This window comes from Dipodomys merriami, unplaced genomic scaffold (genome assembly GCF_024711535.1).
Source record: "Dipodomys merriami isolate MVZ:Mamm:240054 unplaced genomic scaffold, mDipMer1.0.p SCAF_14, whole genome shotgun sequence".
NCBI classification, from domain to species: Eukaryota; Metazoa; Chordata; class Mammalia; order Rodentia; family Heteromyidae; genus Dipodomys; species Dipodomys merriami.
Genome location: NW_027202715.1, coordinates 25,121,052 through 25,130,846, shown reverse-complemented (window position 1 = coordinate 25,130,846; position 9,795 = coordinate 25,121,052). Strand labels below are relative to the sequence as shown.

Genomic DNA, 9,795 nt, shown 5'->3' with positions numbered 1-9,795 from the left:
TGTGAAGTGTGGCTAGTTAATATCTGATAATCCCTGATGTATTTCCCTATCCATTTGTAAGTTTCCTCTCCTGTTTAATATCAACAGCTATTCAGCAACACTGTGAGTTGCACGAAGAATAAAATTTATAGATTTCAAAGACAAAGCCAGAAAATTACTCTGTTCTTGGCATCCATCCTTCCTGGGCAAGAACTACATATTTTCTTTCAGTTGATACTATGTTTAATACAGCTCTGTGATTGGTTAGATTTCGATTGAGCTGAATGTGTTTTGGTTTGTTTCTTTTTTATGACTCAGTGACAAAAGGAAACATGAAACCTTCTGCTTAACTTTAATCTGAGAACTTTAGTTTCTTCTGTGTGATTTGAACAAAACTTGTGAAAGTATCTTCAGAAGACTACAGCTCAAAGTGGTGGAAGAAAGGTGAGAAAAGGGTATATGGAAGGTAGTTCATTCAGCCCACTTTCGTCTCTGGTCTTATTATATGATTTTTTCATTCCCTTTTAAACCTTTATTGTGAAGGCAACTCTCATGGTCTAGAGTCCTTGGAAATTGGCAGAGCAGAAAAGAAATGACCACAAAGATTTCAAATTCTGAGGGGCAGGGTGGAAATAATGCGGAGAAACTTAGGATTCCTATTGTTTATAGAAAACAATTTGATTACCCCTATGTTCCCCACCCCACATCCACATCTACATAGTATTATATAAATTAATAGTAATCTAGACATCACTTTGAAATGATAGGGTGGTGTACAAAAATGATCTGTTAGTAAGTAATTTAGAGATGAAATCATTGTATCCATTTGTGTTGACTCAGGTCTACTGGGATTGGTTACAGGAATACCCAAAGTCCTTTACTTATCAGTGCCACCTTGTCTCCCTTGTGGATTTCAAGGTTCATCAGGGAAGTGGGAAAGTAAAGCAGCTGACTGGGTAGTCTAAGTTGCCATTCCAGATTTAACCCAAGGACTATGTCTTCAAGTCTGTTCCTTAAGGTGTGGAGACTTTTAATACCAGATAAACCTGTAGTAGCAAATGTCTGTACACATCATATATTAATAGTACTAAATTCAATCACATAATGACAGCTTGTACTTTTTTTTTTTTGCAGTCTTGGGGCTTGAACTTAGGACCTGGGCACTATCCTTGAGCTTCTTTTGCTCAAGGCTAGTGCTCTCCCACTCGATCCACAGCACCACTTCCACTTTTTTCTGTTTATGTGGCACTAAGGAATCAAACCCAGGGCTTTGTGCATGCTAGGCAAGCACTCTAACACTAAGCCACATTCCCAGCCCAACAGCTTGTACTTTTAAAGGAACATTTATATGTAATATTATCAGACACTAAAGTGACTGAGGGATTAAAAAGAGATGCATTTTTATTCCTATTTTATAAATGAGGAACTGGATTTCGGAACAGATAATGATTTACCAGAGGTTATATAGCTGAAACCTTAGAGAATTCAGGAACCATTTTATAGTCATTTAAATATGTTGTAATCACTCAAGCGTGTGACTCACACGAGGAGTCAGAAAACTGTAGAAAATATCACTGAGATTTTTCTAATTCCTAAATTTTGCAACAAGAAAATATTAACATGACTAAAGAGGAAACATTTACAATGCACATGATTAAGTGACAAGTGGGAGATAACCAGCCTTTGAAAAACATGTCTGAAATTAGTCAGAATTCTCCAGAGCAATAGTTAGAATCAACACGATTCTGCAAAAATCCACAGTCTGAATCTCTTTGAATATGAAGGCTGGGCGGCCAGGAAGAACTTCTATGCCTCAGTTCAAAGACAATCAGACGAAAAGAGCCTAAGTTAGTGTTAAGACTGCCAGCCTGGAGAAATCTTTATTTGGAGCAAAGTCAGCCTCTTGTTCTATTTAGGTTTTCAGTTTACTGGATTAAGCCTACCTTCCTTATGAAGGACACATTGTTTTTTTCATTCTAATAGTCTCATGTTGATCTCAAAGTGAAACATTCTCAAAGAAACATCTAGAATGATGTTTGACCACACATCTAGGTACTACATTGCTTAGTCAGATAAAATTAAATAAAATCGACATGAATTAATAATAATAATAATATTTAACAATAAATTAATAATAATTCCATCCTTGTCAATGTGGCAGTTTCCATAAAAAATGTCTAATCTCCATTTTAAAAATCATTGTATCCAATAACAAAAACTATCCTGTGTACAAGTAAAATCTACTCTTTCCTGAGAAGAGGATCAAAGTCATTAAATGCTATTTAGTTTTTTCCTTGATACCTCATGACTCAAATACTATGAGGACAGAATGTTATAAGGTGTCCTCTGCCCCAAATTTACATGTTGAACCTCTGCCCTTTAATGTGACTGTATTGGGTAATGGAGCTTCTAAGGAAGTAATGGCAGTCTGAAGAAGTCATAGCATGAAGCCCTAGGGCTTTCCAATAAGGAGAGAAACCTTTACAAACTAGAGAGAGGTGCCTCCTCAGAAATCAATCTTGTTGTATTTTTGATCTTTTGAAATCCAGCCAACAGAACTGTGGGAATATGGATGTTGGTTAAGCCTCCAAGTCTGTGGCATATTTTCATGGCAGCTAAGTGACTACTACAGTGGTAAAGTCCCACCTCAGGGGTTTCTCATTATTACAGAATAGGAACATTAGTCCAAGGATTGCATGTTCTCCTCTTTCCTGTTAAATGATTTGACTGGACAGAGACCTCAAATAGGCTCCTTTCAAAACACCAGGAAAGCTAGATCATAAATTCATCAAAGTATTAGTGGAATTTTTTTTGTCATGCTGCTTCTAACTAGCATGGTCATACAGGTTCTGCTGGTCACATCTGTAATCCTTACTACTCAGAAGGCTGGGATCCAGAGCAAGCCAGCCCTGGAAGAGTAGTCCAGAAAACTCCATCTCCAAAAATAACCAGCAAAATATTGGGCTAGAGGGATGGTTCAAGTGGGAGAGCACCAGCAGAATAAACAGGCTGAGCATGTATAAGGCCCTGAGTTCAAGTACCAGTGTGATAGCAGATGGGGGAAAAATCATAGCAAGTTACCAAAAGTAGTAGAATGGCCAATAAAGAGAACAAGCAACTAATGTCTTCTATACTTAGCCCTAGAGACTCAATGGGGAAAATGCATGTTTCGTAGTTATCCTAAGGCCTACTTGCTTCCAAAGTTACCACTTACCTCCTTCTAGTGAAGGATCTAGGTTCCAGGCTGGGGGTAGAAAGGATAGACTAAGTCTTTCAGGTTGCTGTAGAAGGAAATTGATTTTTAAAGAGCTTACCTGAAGATTCTAGCAGAAAACACAAATTTACCTTTTATCCTTAACTAGGAGATAGTACTCTCTCAAGAAAATATACCCCTGTGCCTAGCCTTTGGTTACCATAATGTGGGGTTATCAGATAGTGTGGCCTGGCTATTCACCCATCATGGTTTAGTGTCAACTGGGTGGTAAAAGACTTTGTTTTTATCTGAAAGGTTTGCAATCAATGCATGATGAAAAGTTAAATCACACTAGCAGTGTCATTAGTGGATGTGTGGATGTGTATCTGTGCATAAGTGTTTTCTATCATGCTATGTAATCAACTTTTAGAATTTGTTTCTTGCACATAAGTGACTTATTTTTTAAATAACACTATTTTTTAAAAAGTTAAAGAAAGCTTTTGAAATATTTTTATTGTTAATAAAACACCTTCATGCCCTGATTCTATAAAAAAAGAAGCAAAGGGTAGTTTGTAGCAACACTAAGGTGTTTCAATTTTTCACTGTACAGCCTTCATAGATTTGGGAGATGACCTATGAAACTGTAAATAAAAGCAATGCAATTGTTCTGTGAAACAATTTCTAAACTCTCCAAAGGTGCAATGTTAGATTCATTTAATAGATTGCTACAGACTTTCCTTGGGGATACGAAGGGTGTGTTTCTCTCTCTTTCTGAATCAAAAGTTGATAATGCAGAAATATTGCACACACATCATGACCACAGAATCTTTGCTTTTTATTGACCAGTAGCTGTAGTTTGAAGAGTAACTTTCTTCAGAAAATTGTGGAACTTCACAGCAATGATCGAAGCTCTTTAGACTCTCCAAATTACCTAATGGAACAGGTAAGCTTTATGCTTTTCAAATGAACTATATATGTTTTTTCCTTTTATATTATTTCATTTGAAGCCTCTGGTATAGAACTTTCCAGCTTGTAATATTTTGTATTGAGCATGAAATTGACTGCAGTTCTTACAACTTCATACTTTCATAACTTCCAATGTAGGAGAAAAATTGGATTTTTCAACAAGCCCCAAATCCAAGAATTACACCAATGTTACCTTTGTTTCCCACAGAGCATTAGAAATAAATCACATGCCAACATGGCCTCTGCTCTATTACTAACTTCTGACAAACCAATGCCCTTCTAACAACAGCAGCAACCAACTCCCAAAGTAGTGGAGTCAAAATAAATTGTGATTGGTGAATGAAAACAGTAGGGAGTGGATTAATAAACAGTGAGTGGTAGTTTTAATAACAGACTTAAGAAGCTTACCAAGTCATTCTTCATGAATCAATCCAATCCCATTCTGAGGCAGGGATACTGATGACAAATTTCTATCATTCTGTAAGTCGACCAAGTAGTGAATGTTTAGGCACAGAGTTATACTAAATGGAATTAATTCAAACTTTGTTATAACCACTGGAAGTCTTGGTATGGCTACTCATATAAGCCTACTAGGAATATCATGTTCAAAATTGAGGCTTACACATGCTACATGGAAAGCAGATGACAATTTTCTTCAAGCTTTCAACTCTTCACACAGACTCACTCCAGTCTTATCCTTTACTGAGTTACTTATACTTCTGCCTTCAGAGAAAAATAGGCTGATTTTTGTTCCTTCAGACCTCCTTTCTGCACATTCCATAAGATACTGTCGGCTTCTTAAACCTCAAGGAGACTGAATCCCACCACAGAAGGATCAGAGACAACTGAAAATGGGAGAGGGTGAGGTTTAAATGGGAGACAGAGGGACAGACTGTGACACACATCACCATGGCACCAGTCTGAGGGCACTTCGGGATAGTCATCTGGGAATCTACAGTCCAGGCACTTCAGGACTCTGGAAATCAATTCCCAGAAGCCATCTTCTAGGAACTGGCAGGCCAGGTATTTCTAGACATGATCATTTCAAAATCTGGAATCCAAATACTTCTGGATGTGTCTACCTAGGAATCCATCACCCCGTTGGCAGTCCATAGTCTCCTGAAAATGATCATCCATGGGAAAGTCAGTGAATGTTAACCAGGGCATAGGCAGTCACTGTAAGCCACCATACTTATGTATTTATTAGATATGGTTGAACAAACACAATGGAAAGAGAGTGAACACAAGAAATTCCAAAAGGATAGCATATCGACATGGAGATGTAGAGAAACTCTCTCAGTCCCACATTATCATCCAGTGTGTTTAAATCATCACTTGACATGTTGAGTCATGTCTAAAATGCTTGACTTATCTAAATTACAAATGTAATTTAAGCCCTGGACTGCAAACTTGATGAACACTTCGTGGGCAATTTTTCTGTTTTCGTTTATTTGTATGATATGCTTCATTGTTAATCAAAAAAAGCAAAGTGGACTTCTTTAATTTTTAATCTCACATTTTTTTGTAGCAATAGAGAGACCTCTTTTTTAACTCATTATATGCTGTCTCAATGAATTATTTTTTTGTGCCTGAGGTGAGTCTCCACAGAAATACTTGAATTTGTGGAATATAATATTAGAAGAAAAAGCAGACTGTTGAGGGCCTAGTCACGTGGGAGGTGCATAGTTAGACAATAGGAGAGACCCTAGAAGAACAAGAGCTTAATGTCACTTGGCTCATGTTAAGATCAACCATTCCAAGAGTCTATATGAGCCAATCAAAAAAAATGATTCTTATGTTTACTTTAAATATAAAGTTTACATATATATGTATATGTCTGCATGTATCACACATAAACATATATATATACTCATATATATAAATATATGTGAATGAGAAATCTCTCTCTACTTTCTTTCTCAATGTCTCCTCTCAAACATGTCCATCCTATGATCTAAAATAATCTTCATCACATCTTACTGAAAGAAAGCATAGTCTGAAGAAAAGATTCAATGTTAATCTGTTTCCTTATAGCTGCAGAATACAACCTAATGAGTACGTACCATAAGTTTTCTGCTCCAGTTGGGCCTTAAATTGTGATTTTCCTTATCTCAGTGTCTAGTAGCTAGGATTACAAACATAAATCATTGGCATTTGGCTATTTAAATCTTCTTAAGTTTACCCCTCCATAAGTTATTACAGTCTTAGTTCAATAATATATTTATTGAGCTCCTGTCATCTGCCAAACAATATAGAACTTCTAAGGACAAATCAGAACCAGTCTTCCTTAGGAACCTGACATCACTAATAAATTGCAAAATTTAGAAATTTTATGGCCACTCGTTATTTCCAGGCCTCTCACAAAACTTTTTAATTCTACGCATTTTCCTAACCCAACCTTAACATTTTGCATAATAAATGGGAAGAAGTCTCTACTTTTGAAAAAGCTTTAAGATTAAAAATGAACATAGGGTGGAAGACAGAATATTTTAACAGAACAGGTTTAATTGGGAAAAAAGCCAGAGTGGAGATCAGTGTGATGTTCAGGCCTCTGAATGGTAGCAGGCAATTTTTAATCAGTATGGTTTTCCTAGTTTTAGTCTAATCATCATTAAAGTATAATTATTTTCTTTTCAGTGAATCAAAAAGAAAAGATATATTAGAATACTTCAAGATTATTATTAAGCTATTAATATCACAATGAGTAGGCCAACAAAAATACTTTGAAAAACAATAGCAAATAACTCATAAATGACAGAGATGTGACTGCTAATATTTAAACTACATTGCAGAGTTCACCAAAGTTGCATTTTCTTTTACTAACACATTCCTTCCAGTAGCAAATCCTACTTTCAAATCCTAAGAATTTAAAACATTCTATTGTTACCTCTCCAATCTATGTGTTATCTAGACTATAGTCACAACCCACTAACTGGTGCTTCTGCTTATGAACTAATCCCTGCTCCAGAATTCAGAAATCAACTTCTTGTCTACGATCTATACAATAATGATATGAATGATTAAAAAATGTAACACAACTTTTGAGATTCTGATACTTCAGCTCTCTTTTGGCTCACCATCACACTTGACTTGACCATTATCAAGAATTTTACATGAATGACTAGTCTCCTACCTGCTCTCCAGTTTGCCTTCTACTCAGTTTCCTCATGGTGTATTCTGCCTGACTAGATGACGTCTCCACTTCATAGTTCAATCCTGCATCAGAACCCAAGACTTCTTCCTCCTCTTCCTGGAAAACATGGCTCACGACAACCTGCCATTTTCATCAAGACTCTGCTCAAACATCTCTTTAATAAGAACTACTGACTAATGTAGCAGCTCTGAAGAAAGGGGAGAGATTGATCAAGAGGCATTGTACTCACAACCTGACATGTTGAATTGAACCTCCTTATGCAACTACTTAAGGATGATAAAAAATAAATAAAATAAAACAGCATCTCTGTCGCTCCGCAATTACTTCTCTGATTTATTTTTTCTTCATAATACAACTTCTTGTATTTAGCATATTTTGTACCTATTTGTTTTTCTCCTCCTATAAGAATAGAAAACTCCATTAGAGTAGAGACTTTGTTTTGTTCACTGTTAGCTCTGAAAGGCTTAGAATTGTGAACAGTTATCACAGTGGCTTCATCCCAAGAGACTGGTAGGAAATAAAGTGGGATATTTTCTTATTGGCAGATGTTTGTATTGTGAAAATGGCTTGCAATCACCATGTTAAAAAGTCTCTTCCTCATTACCATGGGAAAATAGGTTGGAGAGATGGGCAGGGAAAAGAAAGGAATAGAGTTAGGGCATTCCTAACATGGACTAAGGGCACTTTGGGTGGCACTGTAATAGATAGTGTTTGGTAATGGTTTAAATGTGTGGAATGAGAAGAAAAGGAAAGAATAATTGTTTTTTTTTTTGCGTGAGCATGTGATTGCATAGTGATGTCTTTAGTAAAAAAAAATGAGGAATGAGTGGGATGTGTGTGTTTATTGGGGGGATAGGTTATCCCCCCCCCCACTCCACCCCCATGATATCAACAGGAGGCAGGAAAAACATAGGAGATTTTCTCCTTTTTACCCCCTGACTTCTGCTAGTTAAAGCATTCTGGAATTACTCCTGAAGTCTGATGAATTCTGTATTGCCAGGAATTTCGTTGGCTCCAATCGCTGGTTGCTTCAGGAATAAAGGGGGGTAGGAGATTTCCAATGTTGTAAGCAGGAACTCACTATTGGATGCTTTGATTCTTTGCACTCCTGAGTAGATTGTTCTTCATTGAACTTTCAGGTAACTGCTTTGAGTGTACCAGCTGCTACTTGGTGAGATCCTGACTATGACAAGGGGTGAATCCACCCTGATTTGCCTCTCAGATATACAAGGGAAGATAATACAGGTAAAACAGAAATGAGTCTAGAGAGCCCCTATGGAGGGGAAAATCAATAATAACAATGGAGATTTTCATACAGATTCTCAATTGCCAGAAAGTAAGCAGTTTTACTCTGCCAGGTCTTTCTGCCACAAAGTTTTCCCTTCCCACAGAGAAAAAAAAGAAAGAAAGCAGATGTCAAAAGTTTTGACACTATGAGTCATATTATCTCTCCACTCCTTTAGTTGTTTATCTGATCATAGGGAAGAAAAGTTTAGCAAACACTTTCTCCTGGGTTCTCAAAGCTTGCCTTACATTCATCTGTGTCATAGGAACGTTTACATTCTTGGCCATATATTATTTAGTCATATATCATTTAGTCTATATTATACGCTTCACAAAAGAGTTAACATTTGTCCACGAAGAGCATAAACATTAATTTATTTAAGCCATTTGTTCCTAATTACAATAGCTGTAATGCACTACATCACAGAACAAATTCAATGATCAACATTTGTCTAGAGGGACAATGAACCAAATTATACTGCTCAGGTTTTTTTTTAAACTATTTTGGAGTTGGCCTACATGACATAGATGGCCATAAATAGACCATTGGATCTATAAATACTTCCAGTTAAGTTTAATTAGTTCTTTGTGCAGAATCTCAAGTGGCAATAACTTTAATGATAACTCTGGATAAAAACAAAAATAAAATTCCACAAGCAGTTTATTTTTTAATGACCTAAAATGTTCCCTGAAAAGAAACAAAGGGAAAAAAAGAAATTGGATAAAAGAGTAAGAAATCAGAATATAAAAAGATTAGTTGCTTTGTAAAAAGCCAATATGACTGTGGAAATATTTTAAAATATCCCTGTAGGAGATTTGCATAGAAGTTTGCCCTGGATTAGAACTTGATATCAAATAACTTAACTGAAGTCATGCAATTTCTGTGCCATTTGTAGTTGAGTTAATAGCATATGCTCCTGGAGGATTACAGCCAATGATTAAGGAAATTAGGTTTTGTTTGAATTTAATTTAGTTATATAGAGCTGCTACTATAATTTACAGCTTTGATATTTAATATTTAATAACCCAGATCTTAGAAGAATACTAGATATAGCAGTGTCATTATGCCTTGAAATATTATTCCCATAAGTCATTTATATTTGCTAGCTGATAAGAATGTTCATCAACTAGATGGACTCAGCACGAGCCCACTGATAAAGCCAAAGCCTTTATACAGTTTCCTGAGTCCCTTGTACGTTTCCACTCCATTTCCCACACC

At 36.3% G+C, this 9,795-nt stretch overlaps 1 long non-coding RNA gene across 1 annotated transcript; it reads left to right on the top strand.

The window, feature by feature from the left end:
• Positions 1-316: 316 nt before the first annotated feature.
• LOC138826066 (uncharacterized) lies at positions 317-7,562 on the top strand. Its single transcript, XR_011371555.1, has 3 exons — positions 317-423; positions 4,019-4,115; positions 7,283-7,562. It is a non-coding gene; the product is annotated as an uncharacterized lncRNA (long non-coding RNA).
• The last annotated feature ends 2,233 nt before the right edge of the window (positions 7,563-9,795 follow it).